Here is a 20,328-nt window from a genome sequence, read left to right on the forward strand (position 1 = left end):
AAAAAAAGTGTGCAGTCTGTTTACAAATTTTTTGAGAAGCGAGTAGGTATTAGGTGGTAAGTAAATATTTTGTGGTATGCAGGATTGTTTAACAACTATAATATTACGTTGTATGGAATAAAAAAATTGCCAATTTAAATTTTTACCTGAATTATCTTTATCAAAACATCTTTTAATTTTTAATTCTTGATTGAACACGGTGAGAAACTATAAATGGAAGTCGGATCGAGCAACCAAATATACCCAAGATGATTTAAATCTCGCAGTGTCAGAGGTAAAAAGAGGTTTTTCTTCGATATACCAGGCACATAAATTGTATAATATTCCCAAAACAACAGTATTCTACTATGTGACTGGTGCTCGAGAAGTTAAAAGCAAATCGCAAGGGAGGACTCAAGCGATTCCACTCCAAGATAAGACTAGATTGGCCCAAGGACTAAAAACTATGGAGCAGTGGAGATTGGAACTACTAGAGATTGTTCGCGAGTTTTTAACCAAAAATGACATAAAAACTCCATTTAAAAATAACACTCCTGGGGATGAGTGGTTCGGGAGTTTTAAAAGACGTCACCAACTTGGCATAAAAAACCCCAAGCTGTGGAGTACCCAAAAAAAATGATAGATCCTTTCATCATCCAAGAATATTTTGATATTCTCGTTTAGAAAAGCTGGTATATATCCATTTAACCGTCATGTCATACCAGAGCAAAAATACCACCCTGAAAGCCTAAAAAGATGGAAAGAACGAACGAGTTTAGAAGACCAAACAATAGTTGTAGCTGAAACCGAAAATACTAATATGGATGCTATTACCGCCGGCAATATTGATCAGTCTATAAATAAAGACCAGATTGTAAAAAATTATACAACCAATATTTCTGATGCAACTCCAAGTAGTAGTTCTTCAAGTTCTCAAGTTTTGAGGAGCTGCTATTAAACACTGTTAAACAGACAAATAAGCACAGTCCTTAGGTCTCAAAAAGAAAAAATTAGCTGCAGGGGCAGAAGTCGTTACTTCCGAAGAAGTTCTAAATAAACTTACAGAAGAAAATGGATTGAAGAACATAAAAGAAACAGATAAACAAACAAAAGAAGAAGAAAAAAGAAGCAAACATTCAAAAACCGAAGAGCATTAAGAAACGAGAACAAACTTTTAGTAGCTCAGAATCGGAAGAAGATTTGGTAGAATAGCTTGACTCTGAAGATGATTTACATCCTGAAATATTTGAAGAAAACGAGCAAATAATTAAGAAAGAAGTGCCAACAGTTGGAGAGTTGGGAAAGACCCAAATCAACCCTGGGTATTTGGGTTTTTGTAGAGTACACATCTAAAAAACATATTAAACATTTTATTGGAAGAATTGATAACAAGATTGAAAATGAATGGAAAATTTGCTTTTTAAGATATAAAAAGAGTAGTAATACCTTTTTTGGCCTGATATAGAAAACACGGATATGATAGTTGAAGACGATATCGTAAAAACTTTACCAAAACCCGTTAAAGACCATTTTAAAAGAGATAATTTTATTTTTGATGTAAATTTTGTCGGGTTGAACCTTTAAATCTTAAAAAGTTTTTAACTTACTTAAAAATAAATAAATTAAAATTTTTCAAACACTACAAAATTTGTTTTTTCTTGCAATTTTAAATTATTTACACTTGCCCCAAAAATAACACAGGCTGTTGTGAGCTAAAGTCCATTGTCACTTCTTCTTCTTAGAGTGCCATATCCCTACGGAACGTCGGCGACTACCATGCTTATAATATTTTTATACTGATCTCGGTCTTGCGCTACGTGTAGCAATTGGTCCGCTGTTAAACCTGTCCACTGCCGCAAATTCCTCAACCAAGAGAGTTTCTTCCGTCCTATCCATTTCTTTCCTTCGATTTTACCGTTGAGAATTAGCCGAAGGAACTCATATCTTGGTCCTCTGATTATATGTCCAAGATATTCTAGTTTACGCCTCTTAATAATATTTAATAGAGTTCGTTGATGTCCTATTCTTCGAAGAACTTCTTCGTTTCTGGTTCTGCTAGTCCATGGAATTTTTAGTATCCTTCGATACAACCACATCTCAAACGCCTCGATTTTATTCATGATATCGGCGTTTAAAGTCCAAGTTTCACATCCATACAAAAGTACAGACCACACGTAACATCTTGTAAACTTTTCACGGATTTCCAAATTTAATGAGTTATTGGATAATAGAGGCTTGAATTTTTTAAATGAGTTTCTTGCCTGTTCAATTCTACATCGAATTTCGAAGGATGGATCTAGATTTTGGGTAATCCAACATCCAAGGTATTTGAATCTCTGAACTCTCTGCAGCAGTTGTTGGTTTAATATCAGTTGGGTTGCGCCGATATCCACTTTACTGGTCACCATGTATTTATCGATATGTTTTTTATCGATATTTATCGACAGTCCCCAATTTGTGCATTCCATGTCAACTCTATTGATTAGCTCCTGCAGATCGTCGATGTTTTCAGCTAGAATCACAGTATCGTCGGCGTACCGTATATTGTTAATTATTTCTCCTCCTATGATAATTCCTTTTTGATCTTTTAAAGCTTCCCTAAATAGATTCTCAGAATACACGTTAAAGAGGGTGGGAGATAGTATACAGCCTTGTCTTACGTTACGCCTCGTTCAATACTGATTGGCTTTGATTCTCTGTTGTTGGTATTAATAATGGCTGTTTGGTTCCAGTAAAGTTTGGCAATAAGTTTTATGTCTTTCTCATCTAGTTGGATGCTCTGCAAGGCGGTAATTAGTTAGTAATCCATTGTCACACTTACCCCAAATTGACGGGAAAGTGTGTGGATACTTAAAAAAAATTTAACATAATTTCCACATCTGATGTTACGAACGTGCCCAAATTTAAGTATATGTAGTAAAGTCCATAAGCATTCTAGGAAAAAAATATCATGACTTAAAACATCTCCTAAATCATGCAAACTATGTCATAAAGATCATCTAACTGAAAACTGGTTCACACATTGAAGGGTTTACTAAATAAGGTTTAAAATTTAAGTTTAAAAAAAGAGGTTTAATCTTTGTATGTAGGTATATTTAAAAACCCTTAAAAGGGCTACATCAAAAAACACAAACGTTTTCGGAATAATAATTCCATCATCAGGTTAAAAAGCCTAAAATAAGTATAAACCATTTAATTAAAACAAACTTGATTGAAATGTTGACTAAGGTTAAAAAAGCAAAATGGTTATAGTTTTATAGATGCTTTTTAGCATGAAGGACCTCTATTATCTCTAATTTTGTTGATTAATTCAATAATTTTCCTTCAACGGCAACTCTTCACCACTGATCTCGAGAACTCCATTTTTAAGATTCAATACAGCCCCAACTTTCCTTAGCAAATCCATCCCCAATATGAACTCGTCGGAGATCTCTGCAATTAATACTGTATGTTTCACTGTGGTCTGGCCAATGGATACTGACATATTAGCCTCGCCATATGTATTAATTATCTCACCAGTTGCTGTTCTAAGGTTGACTGTTGCAGGCGATAATTTAAGATGGCTTCATACTACTTCTGGACGTGCAATAGTTCTTGTTGCATCTGTATCTACCAAAAATGATCTACATTTATTATTGATACGACCTTCGATATACAAGCTATGAATTACACCGGAGGACGAAATTTTCACAGTTACTATGGGGGCTGTGTTTCTCGAGGTCGGCAGTTGCCCCTTGGTGTCGACCAGTTCTAGTTTTCCGACTGTTATATCATTCTCTTGCAATTTACGGCAAATGTGACCAACGTTGCCACAATTCCAACATACGGGCTCACCTCTCTTCGGCATCGTGTTGCGAACTGACGTACCATTCGTACCATTTCTTCCAGTCGTTCATCGTTTGGTTTGTCGTCTTTTTCAATGGATCTTACTCGATGGGTCCGTGAAATTTGACTAGCTGTTTCATGTTCCAAGGCAATAGCGAGCGCCCCATCTAGAACTTTCGGCCTTACTAGTCGTAAAGCTTTCTGTAATTCATTGTCTTTTAACCCACTGACGAAGATATCTAAAGCAATTTCTTCCAAAATGTTGTCAAAGCTATATTAATATAATAATAATAATATAATAATTATAATTGTATTCTACCGATAACTCAATTTGGATAAAAATAGCAGATACACCTTGTTATTCCAACACGACGAATTTCAGTAATTAAAGAAAATCTTGTCAAAAGAGTGTCATCACTTTTATAACAGTCTTCCTCGCCAGTAAATTTTTGTTTTGGTAATTTGTTTAGTTTAGTTTCAATATTATTAAACGTTTATTTTTGTAATTATTTATTTTTGTTGGTAATACCTCGTATCATAATATTATGTACCGAGCGTAAAAAAATTTTAGTTAAAAAGCATTTAAAAACTGAAAAAACTTCGAAGATTTAAATTTTAGTTAAAAAAGTAACTTATATATATAAGCGGGGATCCTACAGCTTCTGCCGCTTCCTGCATTTCGATTGCCATCTTTTTTTATCTCTCCAGGTGTCTTCATCAATGGCTCTGTCTTTCATGGTTTCCATAACACCTTGTATCCAAGACTTGGCTGGTCTTCCTCGTTTCCTTCTATTACTTGGATTGTATTCCATAGCTCTTTTTGGCCATCTGTTGTCGTCCATCCTCTGTACGTGTCCATACCATATTAACTGTACAGTTTCTATTCTTTCAGAAGTTGTATGTACTCTATCTGTTTTTCTTCTAATTTCAGAATTAGTTATACGTTCTACTCTTGATATACGGCAAGCTCTTCTCAGGTAGTTCATTTCAACCGTGTCAACTTTTTTCTTTCCTTTTACTGTCATTTGCCAACATTCTGCTCCATATGTAAGAATGGGCTCTACAATTACTTTGTAGATAGTCATTTTAGTTCTCATAGTAGCTTTGTTGGACCAAAGTATCGAATTCAGAATTTGAACACTCTTCCTGCCTTGTTGCACTCTATAGTCTATATCTCGTTCCGTTGTTCCTTTACTGCAAATAATACTTCCCAAATATTTGTATTCGTAGCACCTTTTCATTTGTCTAATTTCCAAATCCGGGTCTTCGTCTTCACTGCCTATTCGCATATATTCTGTTTTAGACATATTCATACTCATCCCCCATTTTTCGTATTCATCTTTGAGCTTTCTAAGCATAGTAAAAAAGTAACTTTCGGTGTATAAAAGATATGCACAAAAGATTACATGTTTAAATGTAAATATGTAGATGTACAAATCAGTTTTTGTGTCTCCTGTACTGTAAAATTGCTATTCTGGAGATAAGAGATATTGATTCTTAAGCATCGATATAAATTAGTAAATTAAAATAAAAAAGATATTTTGAAATTTAGGAATCAACAAAATACTTCAAATCATCACTGCAGAATAATCAAAGATATGTATAATTGGCTCTTGGTTATTTTTAATACTAATAAGACAGAAATGTTTTTCGTAAAGGGAAAACTCTAAATTGGGGTTTTAAATTAAAGTTAGAGAAGATAAATATTATATTCGGTTCCTTGAAAATAAATCCACAAAAAATTTATTTGAAGTGAAGCTCCAAAGAGTTTTTCTCAAAGCAAAGTTTTCATTTCAGCGGGAAACGCCTCTGGTTAAAGTAACCTTTTTATTCTTCCTAATAGATTATGTTAATACGACCCAGTAAAATGAACTAAAACATTTTGATTTATTTCACATTTCAAACCATCGCTTTCGGTTTTATTACCGAAAATAATTCAAAGTATATTATCGTAGGTAGGCATCATGACTTTTATAAATGTAGTTGGGATTAAATTCGAGTTTAAAAATAGCACACTAAATTAAATACACACGCAACCCGCATAGATCGTCCGTCGAGTTTCCTAAGAGTTAATTCGTTCTGAGTTTATGGTTGTCTTTTATTACGGGGAAATAAGTTGAGATTTCGTGCTGTATTTGCACATCGGAAAATTCGATTTCGTATTGGACTTTCCGAGCATGTCAAATTAGAGATGAATACGAATTACGAGACAGTAACTTTCATTTATTGCGAAAATAGTTCAAGCTTTATAAACCTAATCGTTTGCTGTCTTTAATCTGTTTACTTAATTTGACAATTCTTAATAAAAGAGTTATGTAAAATGTATACTATAAAAATATAAGAAGCTGACAAAAAAGGTACATAAAACTTTATAATTCATATATAACATAGCATAATAACATTATAATATCGTCGGTATACTACGAAAACCAGGTAAATGACAAATTTTAAAATATTGAGTTAAGTATACCAAAATTCTCAGTTTTCCTCTCTACATACAGGTAAAACCAAATAAATGATACGACTTACCATTCAGCAGATAATTTGTGTAATAAACAAATAAGTTACACCTAACCAACTTTTCATTTTCAAATAAAACAATATATCGCTACTTACTTCCATAAAATTAAAGTTCTGTTGCATGTAAAACAAAGTAAGCCCACATATATTATTATGCCGGACAACAATATATTTCTACTACTGCAAACCATATTCAGTAAAAAGGTGATAAGTGTCTTTAATACATTTTACGTGTATGATTTATTAAAATTTCTCTTTCATATCGACTAGTAAAAACCTTTAAGTACACTTACTTCATTCTACCTAAAAACGGGTTGAGTTAAAATTTAGAAATGGTTACTAAGCTAAACCCATAAATGATCTTTATAACACCTACACAGATAGAATAACTGAAGACAGCAGTTCAATTCTTGATGATTCTGAGAACAATATAGTCTCAATGATGGAATCCATTTTTGATAGTGACTTTTCAGATGTAGACCCCACATATCAGCCAAGTGAAGAGGGATCGCTTTCTCTAGGAAGTTTATATGATTTACACACTTTGATAGCCTAAATGATGAGAAAAAAGATACTGAAATAGGTGCACCCACGAACAATTTAGTGTCAACTGAAATAGCTAGTTGGATATTAAATCTACTTCTTGACAAAGTATGGAAAGACGTACGTCCACTAAAACGTTGGAGAAAAGCTAACCCCAAAGATTGGGTAATAAATGTCGCAAAAAGGAGGCGTGCTGAGGGTTTGCCTTATAAGATAAAAAAAAGACCATATACCAGCAATGCCAAAACCAGTTAATTGTTCAGAGTGCTTTTACAAATGTGCCAGTTAGTTCAGCGAAGATTACAGACAAAGACTATGTCGTGATTATTGAAAGTTAGAATATATAGGCCAGAAACATTTTCTTATTGCACGTATTAAAACGGAGCCACCAAAGAGAGTCGTTGCAGTTCGTTGAAGTTTAAAAAACCACGTGCATTTTCCAAAAAGTGTTACTTTTCTTTGAATGGTCAAGACATACAGGTATGTGAGAAATTTCTTTGTAAGACACTTTGTATATCAGTGTCGTTAATACAAGATGTTGTAAGAAAAACTGATATTCAAGGCTGTTATGCAGATACTGATAAAAGAGGCAAGCATACACCGCCAAATAAAACAAGCAGTAAAACCCGAAAAATCGTGAAGGCTCATATTGAATCTTTCCCAACCATGGGCCCACATTATATTCGCCAAAGTTCAAAGCGTAGGTATTTGGACAAATATTTAAGTATAAGAAAAATGTACCAACTTTTTATAAATGACTATGAGCAGAAGAAACTAGAAGGTGTTAGCGAAATTACATATCGAACAATATTTTCTAACGACTATAATTTAAGCTTTTTTGTTGCTAAAAAAGATCAATGTTTAGTTTATAATAAATATGATAGGGCTAATCCAACTGACAAATCGGATTTAGAAGACAGTTACAGAGAACATCAGAAAAGAAAAGAAGTATGTAATCTTAAAAAACAAAATGATAAGAAAAGATCTAATGAACAACGGGATTTTGTTTAAGTTACTTTCGATCTACAGGCCGTACTACAAATTCCAAGTGGATTGACTGGAAAACTATATTATTCTCGAAAATTATGTGTCTACAATTTGTGTGTATATGAAGCCGCATTACCAAATGCAGCTTACTGTTTTGACTGGTCAGAAATTAACGGTAGACAAGGAAGTTCTGAAATAGAAAGCATTATACTCCACTACTTATCAAAATGTGTTCCAGAATATGTAAGTGAAATAAGTTTATTTTCTGATACCTGCAGAGAACAGAATCCGTTTAAATATTATTGAACACAAATTTTTAGAGTCTGGACATTCCTATATGGAGGTTGACTCTATGCAGAGTAGTAACGAAACCGCTAAAAAACACAGATCTATCTATGGGATGCCAGATTACTTGTCTGTTTTTCAAAATGCAAGAGGAAATAAAAATATCAAGTTTGATGATAAAAAAGTATGTATAGAACCATACAAATGTAAAGAATTTAAATATTACGACTTTTATAATTTAAAAAACTTAAAAAATTTTTAAAAAAATAGCTTCAGAACATTATTAAAAAACTTATCACACACTTTAATTAAAAACCGGACAAAATACCAAAACGACGAAAAAATAATGTGGTTGAAGATAAAAAGAATGAGATTGGTGAAAGAAGAGACAAACAGGATCTATTTTAATTATGACATATCAAAAAGCTTCAATTATTTCCTTACTAATACTGCACGGCAGTCAACAAGAAAAAAGCACGCCAAGTTATCAACTAATTCAAGCAATCTTGAAGAACTTAAGCGACTTTATGATGCACATTTGCCAATTAGCATAGTAAAAAAGAGAGATTTGATACAGCTATGTGATAAGGGAGTGATACCGGAGGAATATCACGGGTGGTATCGTAATTTGAAAACGGGAAATGATGTAACAGACATCTTGCCAGAGCCTGCTTTTAGTGACGAATGGACGAGGAAGCCTCATAATAATAATATTGTTATTATTATATTCGAAATAAATTTGATTTTTTCTATAAAACTGTCTGTCATTCATATAAATAATAACTATAACTACACACAGCTGTTAATAAAATTTTCAGGGAAAACCAGTTAAATGTCCTAAATATCGACTAATACCTTAAAACATTGCTATTACCTAGTAAAAGCCTCATATCTCGAACACAAAACTGGACAATATTATACTTGGTTTATTATATTTGTGTTAAATATGTTATTTGAAGAGTAATTGATTTATTTAGATTTACAGGTAAAACCAGGTAAGTCATAGCATTTCCAACTTAAATTTAGGATTAGTCAGATAGGTGTCTCAACTTTTTCAAACTAATGATAGAATATTATTTCAGATATATGCATCTTTCACTAGAATACCTAATATCAAAAACAAGCTGACTGCTTAATTCACAATATAAAACTAAACTTTAAAAACGCTTTTTCTCGATTTTGGTATTCCGACATTTACCTGGTTTTCGCAGTATACCGACGTTATAGAAGAAAGCATATTCAACAACACAAACTGTAAAACACATAATAAGTAAATTGATCAGTTAGGATTGAAGGTTTCAGTTAAATCAAACTGTAACCCGTATAAAGAAAAAACTTAACGAAAATGTGGATTTGACCACACGGCGCAAACAAAAATTTAGTCGAAAAAAAAATTACAACACCACGAGATGAAAGAAAAATTCGAGATATTGTCTTAGCAAACAGAAAGCGACCTCGAAGGATTTTAATGAGACTGATGCAGAAATCTGTCATCTATATTTCACCAATGACACTTCGTCGGCGAATAAAGGATCTGGTGTTTTCAACATGTCGCCCTGCAAAAAATCCGCTCCTCACACCAGCCATGAAGAGAAAAAGACTGCAATGTGCTAAAGATCATAAAAATTTGACCATTGATGATTGAAATCAGGTAAATGACATTACTTAACATTGTAACGGGATTTAATTAAGCATCAGATCTAAGTAACCTAATTCAGTTTAAAATTTAAAATCCTTATAATAACAACTACACTATTATTGCTAAACGCGATTGTTTGTTTATGACATTGAAAATATCGGTGTAATGAGGACGCACGCTGATCTAGTGAAATTTGCATTGTAATCAAAAGCTTATTAAATAATGTGTACAAATTAAACAAGTAAAAACAATATTGTAATAATTTTGATTTATTATGTGAAATATGTAAATATTATTGTAAATATTAGGTGCACATAATAGGGGGTAATATGAAATATAATCTAAATAATTTGACGAAAGGCAAAATAACGTAGGTAAAATATTAAGCTAATAAATCACAGAAGCCATATTGAAGGATAATAAATAGCATATTACAAGGGAACAATCAGGGTAACCTTAGAAAATGCTGATGTTAAGGTAATCATAAGGACACAGGAAATGAAAGCAAAGTTTATTAACCTTTACTTTCATTTCTTTGTTCGATGAGAGGTTTTTTTTACTAAATATAAGGAAATACGTATCAAAAATGTTTATACAATTCTATAAATATGTATATGTAAATAGTGAATGTAAATAATGTATGTCTGTACAGTTTTCAGTTGATGATGACACGAAAAATTTTCTTCTTTCAGAAGGGAAGAGTAAAAACAGTTTATGTAATTGATTGAAAACGAACAGCACTCAGAAAATTTTTCTTCTGGGGGATAGGGATGTAACGGGATTTAATTAAGCATCAGATCTAAGTAACCTAATTCAGTTTAAAATTTAAAATCCTTATAAGAACAACTACACTATTATTGCTAAACGCGATTGTTTGTTTATGACATTGAAAATATCGGTGTAATGAGGGCGCACGCTGACCTAGCGAAATTTGCAATGTAATCAAAAGCTTATTAAATAATGTGTACAAATTAAACAAGTAAAAACAATATTATATCAACAAACGCACGTGAGTTAAATAGCTGGAAATCACGGGAGTAATTATTATTAAGAATAAAGAATCAAGAGAACGGTCGAAGATAGTGTTGTCATCCGTTAACTGGGTACTATCTATTATTGTACTTAGAGAGCTAATAAAAGGAATTATGAGCATCTAGTGCGTTCAAGTAATTAACCACCTGCAGGGGGTAAACTACCCCTGGAGTTCCACTATATGGAACTCTTTATAGAAGCAATCCCATAGACGTTATAAGAATATACAACATCATTATAACATTATTTTTCGTTTATGTAGTTTACAGTTGATCAATTTGTCCACAATTCTAAAATAATATTCCAGGTTGTTTTTAGGACGAATCTACCGTGCAGATCTATCGTGCATGCATAGAACTCAATATGTGAGGAGAAGACCTGAGAAAAAATACAAAGCAGATTATACTGTAAGGACGGTAAAGCACCCCCTAAGCATCATGGTGTGGTTTATCATAAGTAGTCCAGGAACTGATAGACTATACATTATCGAAGAAACAATGTAGCAGAACCAATACTTGATAGTGCTGTAAACAAAAATGATTCCCTGGTCCAGGAGTGGTTTCCGAATAAGAGTTTTACGTTTATGCATATCTCGGCGCCTTGTCACAAGGCAAAAGCTGTTAGAAAATTCCTTGCCGACAACCAGATAAAGGTGCTAAATAAAGGACTGGCCTGGCAATACGCCAGATCTGAATCCAATAGAAAACCTTTAGAAGCTTATGGAGAAAAAAATTTCTAATGAAATTATAACCACAAAGCGTCAATTGATCGAGCGCTTTATAGCAGTATGGCACAGGAGTGGAACAACTCAACAAAATTGCCACACAACTTAACACACAAATTAACCCCACAACACCGGTTTATTATTAACAGGTAAGTTCTTATACTAGCACAATTTATCTTTATTTTTTTAACAGAAATATAATTTGAGAGAACAAGAAGCTCTATTGAAGCTTTGGCAGGATGAATTAACTGGATCAGAGTTACGATCAGAAAGCGAATGAATATGAAAGTCAGCAGGTTAGCCTTAGTCCCAGTGAGGATGTTTTAGAAAACCAACTTCAATCAGTGGAAAATTGTCAGCCTGGAAGTTCTACTCAGGAAAATCAATCATCGTCGGAAGATTCTTCTCAAGACAACAATAAGTATGAAGATAATACAGTAAGACAATCTAAGTTTTTTATCGGACGCGATGGGAAAACAAAATGGGCAAAGAACTGTCCTAATAAATCGGTTGGAACACGACAAGAAAATTTAATAACTTTACTTCCCGGTGTTCGATATAATGCAAAACATTGCAAGTCGCCCATTTCTTGCTGGGAATTATTCCCGGATGATATTATTGTAGAAAATATTGTCCAATGCACTAATAAAAAAATCAGTTTAGTAGCTCAGAATTTTAATGACCAACATAAATATATCACCAAGTCTACGGACGCAGAAGAAATTCGTGCAGTTTTCGGATTATTATATCTATCAGACGTTTATAAAGCCAATAGGTTAAATCTGGAGGATCTGTGGGCTACAGATGGAACATGAATTGACATTTTCAGGCTAACGATGTCCCTGCAAAGATTTATATTACATTTAAAATGCCTACGATTCGATAATATCGAAAATAGAGAAGAACGAAAAAGAGTAGATAAACTGGCAGCTATACGAGATGTTTTTGATCGATTTGTATTCAATTGTCAACAATATTTTATTCCTAGTCGATACTTGATGATCGATGAAAAATTAGAATCTTTTCGGGGACGTTGTTCCTTTCGGCAATGTATCCTCAATAAGCCGTCCAAATATGGCATTAAAATATTTGCCTTAGTGGACGACAAAACATTCTACATTTTAAATTTAGAGGTATATGTTGGATCACAGCCTGAGGGACCTTTTTAATTTAGTAATAGACCGTTTGATTTAGTAAACAGGCTTGTAAATCCAATCCGTGGTACTAACCGCAACATTACATTCTACAACTGGTTTGCCAGAATACCGCTAATGGAACATTTGCTTAATGAACATCGGTTAACATTGGAACTATTCGTAAAAACAAGAGGGAAATACCAACAATCTTTTTGAATTCCAAAAACAGAGCTGAAAACCACGCAATTTTCTGATTTAAAAAAGACATTTCTTTGGTGTCCTTTGTCCCGAAGAAAAATAAAATTTGACCAGAAATTGACCACAAATCAAATAAACCTGAGATTATAGACACTAAGGTGGCGTAGATATGGTTGACGAAATGTCTGCGTTATATAATGTCTTGTAATAGCAAGGGATGGCCTCTAACAATTTTTTTTCACTGCTTAATAATGCAGTTATAAATAGTTATGTTATTTATCAATATAACAAGCCAACTGAAAAACTAAAACGCAGATTTTTTTAAAAAGAACTTGGTTTGGCACTAATTAAACCATATATAACAATCAAAGAATACCATCAAACATAAGAGCGAAACTAAAAAGAAATGATAGCGGAGAGACCTCTCAAGGACCTTCAAACAAGAAACAACGAACAACATCCAGATGTGGAGTGTGTCCCAATGGAAAGGACAGAAAGTGCCAAAAAAAAATGTGTGAAATGTGACATTTTTCTTTGTCTTGAACATTGTGTATATTTTTGTTCTAAAAGTACAAATACTTGTTAATTATGCTATTTAAACAAAAGTTCATAGTTACTTTTTATAAAATTTGTATTTTTTTTATTCTATATCTATAATAAAAATTTTGGTAACAAAAATTGTGGTAGTGGTTTAAATATAAACTAAATTTTAGTATATTTTTTAAATCGTTGAATTTTTAACGGAAATTTTTTAAATGATTTAACTTTGAAAAACATTATATAACAATATAACCATGATTTAAAATCTTAAGGTTGCATGTAAAAATAAAATATTTTCTCAATTTTATAAATAAAAAAATGGGGTGATAATTACCCCAACACAGCTCCTGTCAGAAAATTTCACCACACAGCCGCGGGGTTAAATTCATGGTGTTGTGTATGTCATTTTTTTCGAATCCTAAGAAAACTAATATGTATTTTTGAAAAATTTAAACGCAGAATGAAAGAATACATTATTACTGAGGGCCGAAAGTCCCTGAAAGCTTCTATAATGTTTATTTTAATAAGTTACAGGGGTGAAAAAGAAGAGAAAATTTAGTGTGATTTTTAATTTTAAATATCTCATTCAAAAGAAACTTTTTGTTTATTCTAAGGGACTTACAGCCCTCGGTAATAATGTAATCTTTCATTCTGCATTTACATTTTTTTTAAATATTTGTTAGTTTTCTCAGTATTCGAAAAAAATGAATGCATTTAAAAAGCATTTCCCCGAAATTTTACGCCTACGCTCTTGTGAGTAGGAAAACGGCGTAATATAAAAAATAATCCGTGAATAATGTCATGCTTGTGTAAAGATCCAGCAGATCAAGCCGGGGGTATGCAACATCCTACGAGAAATCATAATATATGGAGAACACGTCAAAATAGAAAAATACTAAATATTTCCATCCTGTATTAGAATTGATGCTGATAATTAAATTTCAAACTACACAAATACCATTAAGCCGTTGCATAAACCTTTCTCCTTATTACGTTGCATCTAATTTTAGCCTATTACATGTTCCATCTTCAATAAGATGAAGGCAGCAGATTGCTTATTTTTTGCGTCTAAATCGATTCCTTTCGTTACGTTGCAATTGAAATGTGAAAGTTAGCGAAAATACCAGCCAACTGACAAAGTTACGAATACATAAATACGGTCTACGGTGCAAAGGTCAAGATTGCATACAGGGTGGTAAAATATTTATCTGTAAATAGACTATTTCATACTAAAAAAAATCTCTATTTTAATTAGGTATGTATAATATAAAGTAATTATTGTTTTAATAGGAATAAGCCAAAATTGAAGTTTTAAATATGTTTATTGACGTTTCAATTTCCACTTCCGAAATCGTTCTCAAAATACAATGTTGGTACTTTGAGAACGATAAAGGAGGTGACCATCATCAATGATGTATGACATTTTCCCTGTATCTAGAGTACATGATGATTCTATTGTGTCTGGAGCCAAAATAGTAACCATTGAAGATTTGCTTCCTCTTCTTATCAAGCCAAATTCGTCGAAGAAAGGTCGGGGATACGCACATAGTTCATATTGAAATACTTCTTCAAGTCTACCATCACTCCTTTCTGTGCACACCATTCGACATAAGAGAGTGTTTGAGTTTACACACACTTTAGTGGTGTTAATTGTCATCGACCTGGTTATAGAGACTATTGACTTAACAGCTAACTTTCTTTTTGAGCGTATCTCATTGAAAATTTTGTTTTCAATGTCTTTTAAAGCCAGGGTTCCGACTTCAAATACTTTATTACAGTTCACGTTTTTATCTGCCTGTTGATAAGAGAGTTCAGGTGTTATAATGTTTTAGCCCTCAACTTGCGTTGTGGGGTCAATTTAGCATTTATGCCTGGCATTTATATCTACCTTTAAGTTGGTGCACTCGTAAGCCACTCCAAGACGAACGTCAACTGTAATTTAGTATTGCTCTGAATAGCCAGCGGTAAAGTTAATTTGAGGTCTGTGTGGTACCACGACTCTAATAGTGTTTTATTTCTGAAATGGTTTTTCCAAAAGAGCGTATTTTGGAGAGTCTAATTTTGATGAAAGAAAAAGAACCGAACGAAAAAGAAGCAAGGGAAAGATGCGAAGAAGAGATAATTGATGAACCAAGAATATTACAGCAGAAAGTTTATTCCGCAATAACACAGTTAAAGGATGGCAAAGCGGCAGGCCCTGATAATACACAAATAGAACTACTCAAACTAATGCACAACGACTCAATAGCAATAATTGTAAAGATATTCAACAACATATACAACTCTGGAGAAATACCAACAGAATAGCTGAAATCTGAGTTTATTGCTCTTCTTCTTCAGATGCAAATCCACTAATGGATGTTAGCGATCACATTTTCCATTAATTCTCTATTTCTTGCAATATGTATCAGAGATACATATTGCAAGTAGTTGTATGTCGTTAATCCCTGTCCATTGCCTTATGTTTCGGAGCCAGGACATTTTCTTGCGACCCATTCCTCCCTTGCCTTCAATTTTACCCTCGATTATAAGTTGGAGGAACTGGTATTTTTCATTTCGCATGATGTGACCTAGATGCGCCGTTTTCCTTTTCTTGATGGTTTCGAAAAGTTGGCGTTGGAGTTTATTGCACTTCCAAAAAAAACCGGGAGCCAAAAAATGCGAAGATTACCGTACTATAAGCTTCATGAGTCATCTTCTAAAATTGTTTCTAAAGATAATTCATAGGATTGTTCTGAAGCTATTTTCTTGTGGCATTTTAAATTAATTTATATTTGAATGGGAATAAGCCACAATTCAAGGTTAAAATACGTTTATTGACGTTTCAATTTCCACTTCGGAAATCGTTCTCAAAATACAAACTAATGTTTGTATTTTGAGAACGATTTCCGAAGTGGAAATTGAAACGTCAATAAACGTATTTTAACCTTTAATTGTGGCTTATTCCCATTTAAATATAAAATAATTCATAGGAGAATCTACAAGCTCTGTGAAAGACAAATTTCCCCCAACCAGTTCGGGTTCACAAATGCTGTTGGTACTACTAGAGAGGCTTTGTTCTCACGTTCTCAGTAGAAGTCTTATTCCAGCGATGCAGATACGTTAACTGCATCGTTAACAAAATCACGTATTACAGTCAACAATATGGACTCAATATAAACGTTAAGAAGACAAAGCTTATGATAATTAGCAAGAAAAGGATAACAGAAGGTCAACTCTACGTCAACCAATCCCCTGTAGAAAGAGTGACGCACTACAACTACCTCGGCACCATAATAAATGAAGAATGGACCAACAAGCTTTCTTTGATTCTAGGATTCTTTGCCACGGGTACTATAAGAGAAAACCGCCCTGGAAAGTGTCCATTACAGAATTGCAAAACGTTCAAAAAGACGGCACGGGCATTCGAGTCTGCATTTGATACTGTGTCTAAAGTTTTACTCTAGTGAGATGAAATTATAATTCTGCTGTTACGGTAATAACAAATACCTGCACATTACTAACTCTTGTTCAAACAGAACCATACAGTCGGAAAGAACACAAAAATATTCTTGTATCTCAGCCTAATGTAGTAGCCGAATACAATATGTTTATGGGTGGTGTGGATTTGCACTATAATGGCATTGCTAATTACCGAATCAGAATAAGAGGGAAGAAATGGTGGTGATCTCTATTTATAAATCTTATTGATAGCAGAGTCGTAAATAGCTGAAAGAATTACAATATTGCAAATGATAGTAAACTGCCAGATTTACAATTTCGATCACTTCTAGCAGTATTACTTATGAAATTTGAATGTTGTGCTGAAATAGTGAACACAGAAGTATCTGCTCGCTCGGGTTATGGACGTCCCTTCAAAGATAGTTTGCCTTGCGATGTAAGATTTGACAATATTGGTCATTTGATTAGAAGGCACAATATAAGTGCACAAAAGAAATGTAGGTTATGCAAAAGTCATACTATATATTTATACAAAAAATGTAAAATTCATCTTCATCCCGAATGTTTCGAATCGTTTCATACAAAATAATAATTATATATTATGTATAACAGTACTGGCCAAGGGTGCGTACACGCACCCTTAATTTTTTAAATGTTATTGTTAATTGCTTTGTTAAAAAATCATAAACACATCTTAGTTGAGGCAGTTTTAACTAGTCAATAAAAAAATTCGGAAAAATTATTGTTTTTCATTGCTTGGCCGTTAATGGGGGGTAAACACTCTTTTCTAAACAGATTTCTAAATACAAAGACTTTTTCAATTCAGAACTTATACTTTGTCAAACGCGTTTATGTTCATTGTTTCAGAATCCTACGCTATATTATCTGACCTTTGGAAAGATTTTCCTCTAGAACTTTTTCCGCAACAGTCAAAAACTTGTTTTAGTATACAGTGATGAGTGTCTTACAACCCGGCAAAAGAGCGGAAAGGATAGAAGACAGATTAAGTTGTGAGATAGTATGAGATAAAGCTAGTTCTTGACGTGGCTATTTCACTTCAGTCATAATTATACGGATGACCTCGAAAATATTTTATTTTAATAATTTCTGATGTTAGAATAAATGATTGAATAAATTAAGATATATTATAGTAAAAAACATTAATTATTAGCCATTTTAAATTATAAATTTTTAAGTTTATTTAATAATAAAAATAACTTAACTAAAATATTTGAGTAAACTAAAGGTAGGTATGTTCTATCCTAAAACAATTGTGTGTGGAATTGGCGTAATAGTTAGAGACGTGGTCTAATGACAAGAAGATTGGAGGTTCAATTCACACTAAGGATAAAATTTTTGTTTTAGTCAATCAAAAAATAATAGAAAATATGATATGAAATAAACTAAAATATGAAATTTCAGTCTTCAGTTGTGATTGCAAAATAATCCGGTTAAGACTGTTTAATGCCAAATCCATCACTAAATTCTCAATGTTAATATCAATTCCTCTGTAGAGGTAATGATTTTCATAACAATTAACAACATTGTAATGGATGCACGCGAACAGCTGCCTGCTTTACAGCTAACCAAATCATCAAGCCATCAAAAATAATAACATACCGAGAAGTGTTTTTGCACGGTAAACAGAAACTTTTTATTGAAAAAACAATTCGTGAAAATGGTTTTAACGGTCGAGGAAAAAGTGCAAATTGTTGTCTGGCATGTGAATGGATTATCAGACAACATGATTAGACAACAATTTGTAAATATGTTTCCAAATAGGCCGGCTCCAGCACGATCAACAATTCAGTCTATTATACGTAATTTTTTTACTTATGGATCCGTGTTCACTCCAAGAGGAGTTCGTAGACGAAGGGAGGTAAATCCAGATTTGGAACTAAGGGACACTTTGATTTGTGCAAGTATTGAGCAAAATCCTACCCAATCAACATCTCGTCTCGGAGAACAATATGGAATTTCAAGATTTAGAGTAGGTAAAATTTTGAAAAGACATGGATACCGTCCCTATAAACTTCATAAATCCAACGAACAATTCCCTGGGGATCAATATAGACGTTTAGAATTTTGTCAAACTGCAATGGAAATGTCACATCAAGATAAACATTTTTTAGAGAACGTTTTGTTCACCGATGAATGTACGTTTTCATTGCAGGGCCGTCACAATTCAATGAATGCTCGGTATTGGTCTCGAGGAAATCCTCGTCAGATTTATGTCGCTCGTACCCAGCGTCCTCGAAAAGTAAATGTTTGGGGAGGCATAATAGGGAATCATGTCATTGGTCCATTTTTTATAGACGGTATGTTGACTGGGCGGAAATACTTGGAACTTCTGCAAAATCAAATTGTCCCAGCCCTTCGTAATTTACCAATACCTTTCGATTCCATATGGTTTCAACACGATGGTTGTCCCGCACATAATTCTCGCATCGTCAGTGAATATCTCAGTGCGACTTTTCCTAATCGATTGATTAGTGGCCACGGAGATATTTTTTTTAATGCAAGATCACCTGATCTTGCACCTTGTGATTTTTTTATGTGGGGATATATCAAGTTCAAGCTATATGGAATTGAAGACGATAGGCCTAATTCTCTCCAAGAATTAAGAGAAAAGATCTCTGATTCAATGAGAGGTATTAGTCCAGAAACATTAACTAATGTTAGACGAAACTTTTATAATAGATTGGGTTATTGTTCTGCTGCTAATGGAGGCTTATTCGAACATTTATTGTAAATACATTTCATTAGAATAATTTTTTTTTTATTTTTATAGAATTTCTACCTATTTAAATATTTTTGGAAGTACATTTATTTAGAACGTTCTTTTATGTTTGAAGAATTATTACTTTATTTTCAAAAGTACGACATTGTTTTTTCAATAAGATTTTCATGTTTTACTATAAACACTTCTAATAAAAACTGAAATAAATGTCTAGAGACTTAAAGCAAAACGATATAATATCTGCATAATTTCAAATTTTTAAAAAAGTAAAACCTTCATGTGGGATTTGAACCCTGATCGCCTGCATGAGAACATCGTGACTTGAACTCTGATCCATCAAACTTTTATATTTCTTCAGTGACAGTTTGGGATATTGTTCTGCTGCTAATGAAGGCTTATTTGAACATATTGTAAATACGTTTATTTACAATATTTTTTTTTTATTTTTGTAGAATTTTTACTTATTTAACGTTCTTTTAATTTTGAAGAATTTTTACTTTATTTTCGAAAGTACGGCGATACTTTTTTTTCAATAAGATATTTGTGTTTAACTTTAAACACTTCTAATGCTAGTAACGACTGACATAAATGTTAAACAATTCAAAGCAAAACGATCTCTGCATAATTTCAAATTATTAAAAAAAAAAAGAAAACCACATGTGGGTTTTGAACTCTAATCGTCTGCGACGTCTGTGTCGAATTCTTACCACTAATCCACGAAGGATAGTATTTATTCCGT

General features: G+C 33.0%; 1 long non-coding RNA gene across 2 annotated transcripts in view; it reads right to left on the reverse strand.

The window, feature by feature from the left end:
* Positions 1-20,328, reverse strand: part of LOC140441800 (uncharacterized) — a 120,572-nt gene that overhangs the window by 87,607 nt on the left and 12,637 nt on the right. The gene's annotated exons all lie outside the window — the stretch shown is intronic.

Source organism: Diabrotica undecimpunctata, chromosome 5, assembly GCF_040954645.1.
Source record: "Diabrotica undecimpunctata isolate CICGRU chromosome 5, icDiaUnde3, whole genome shotgun sequence".
NCBI classification, from domain to species: domain Eukaryota; kingdom Metazoa; phylum Arthropoda; class Insecta; order Coleoptera; family Chrysomelidae; genus Diabrotica; species Diabrotica undecimpunctata.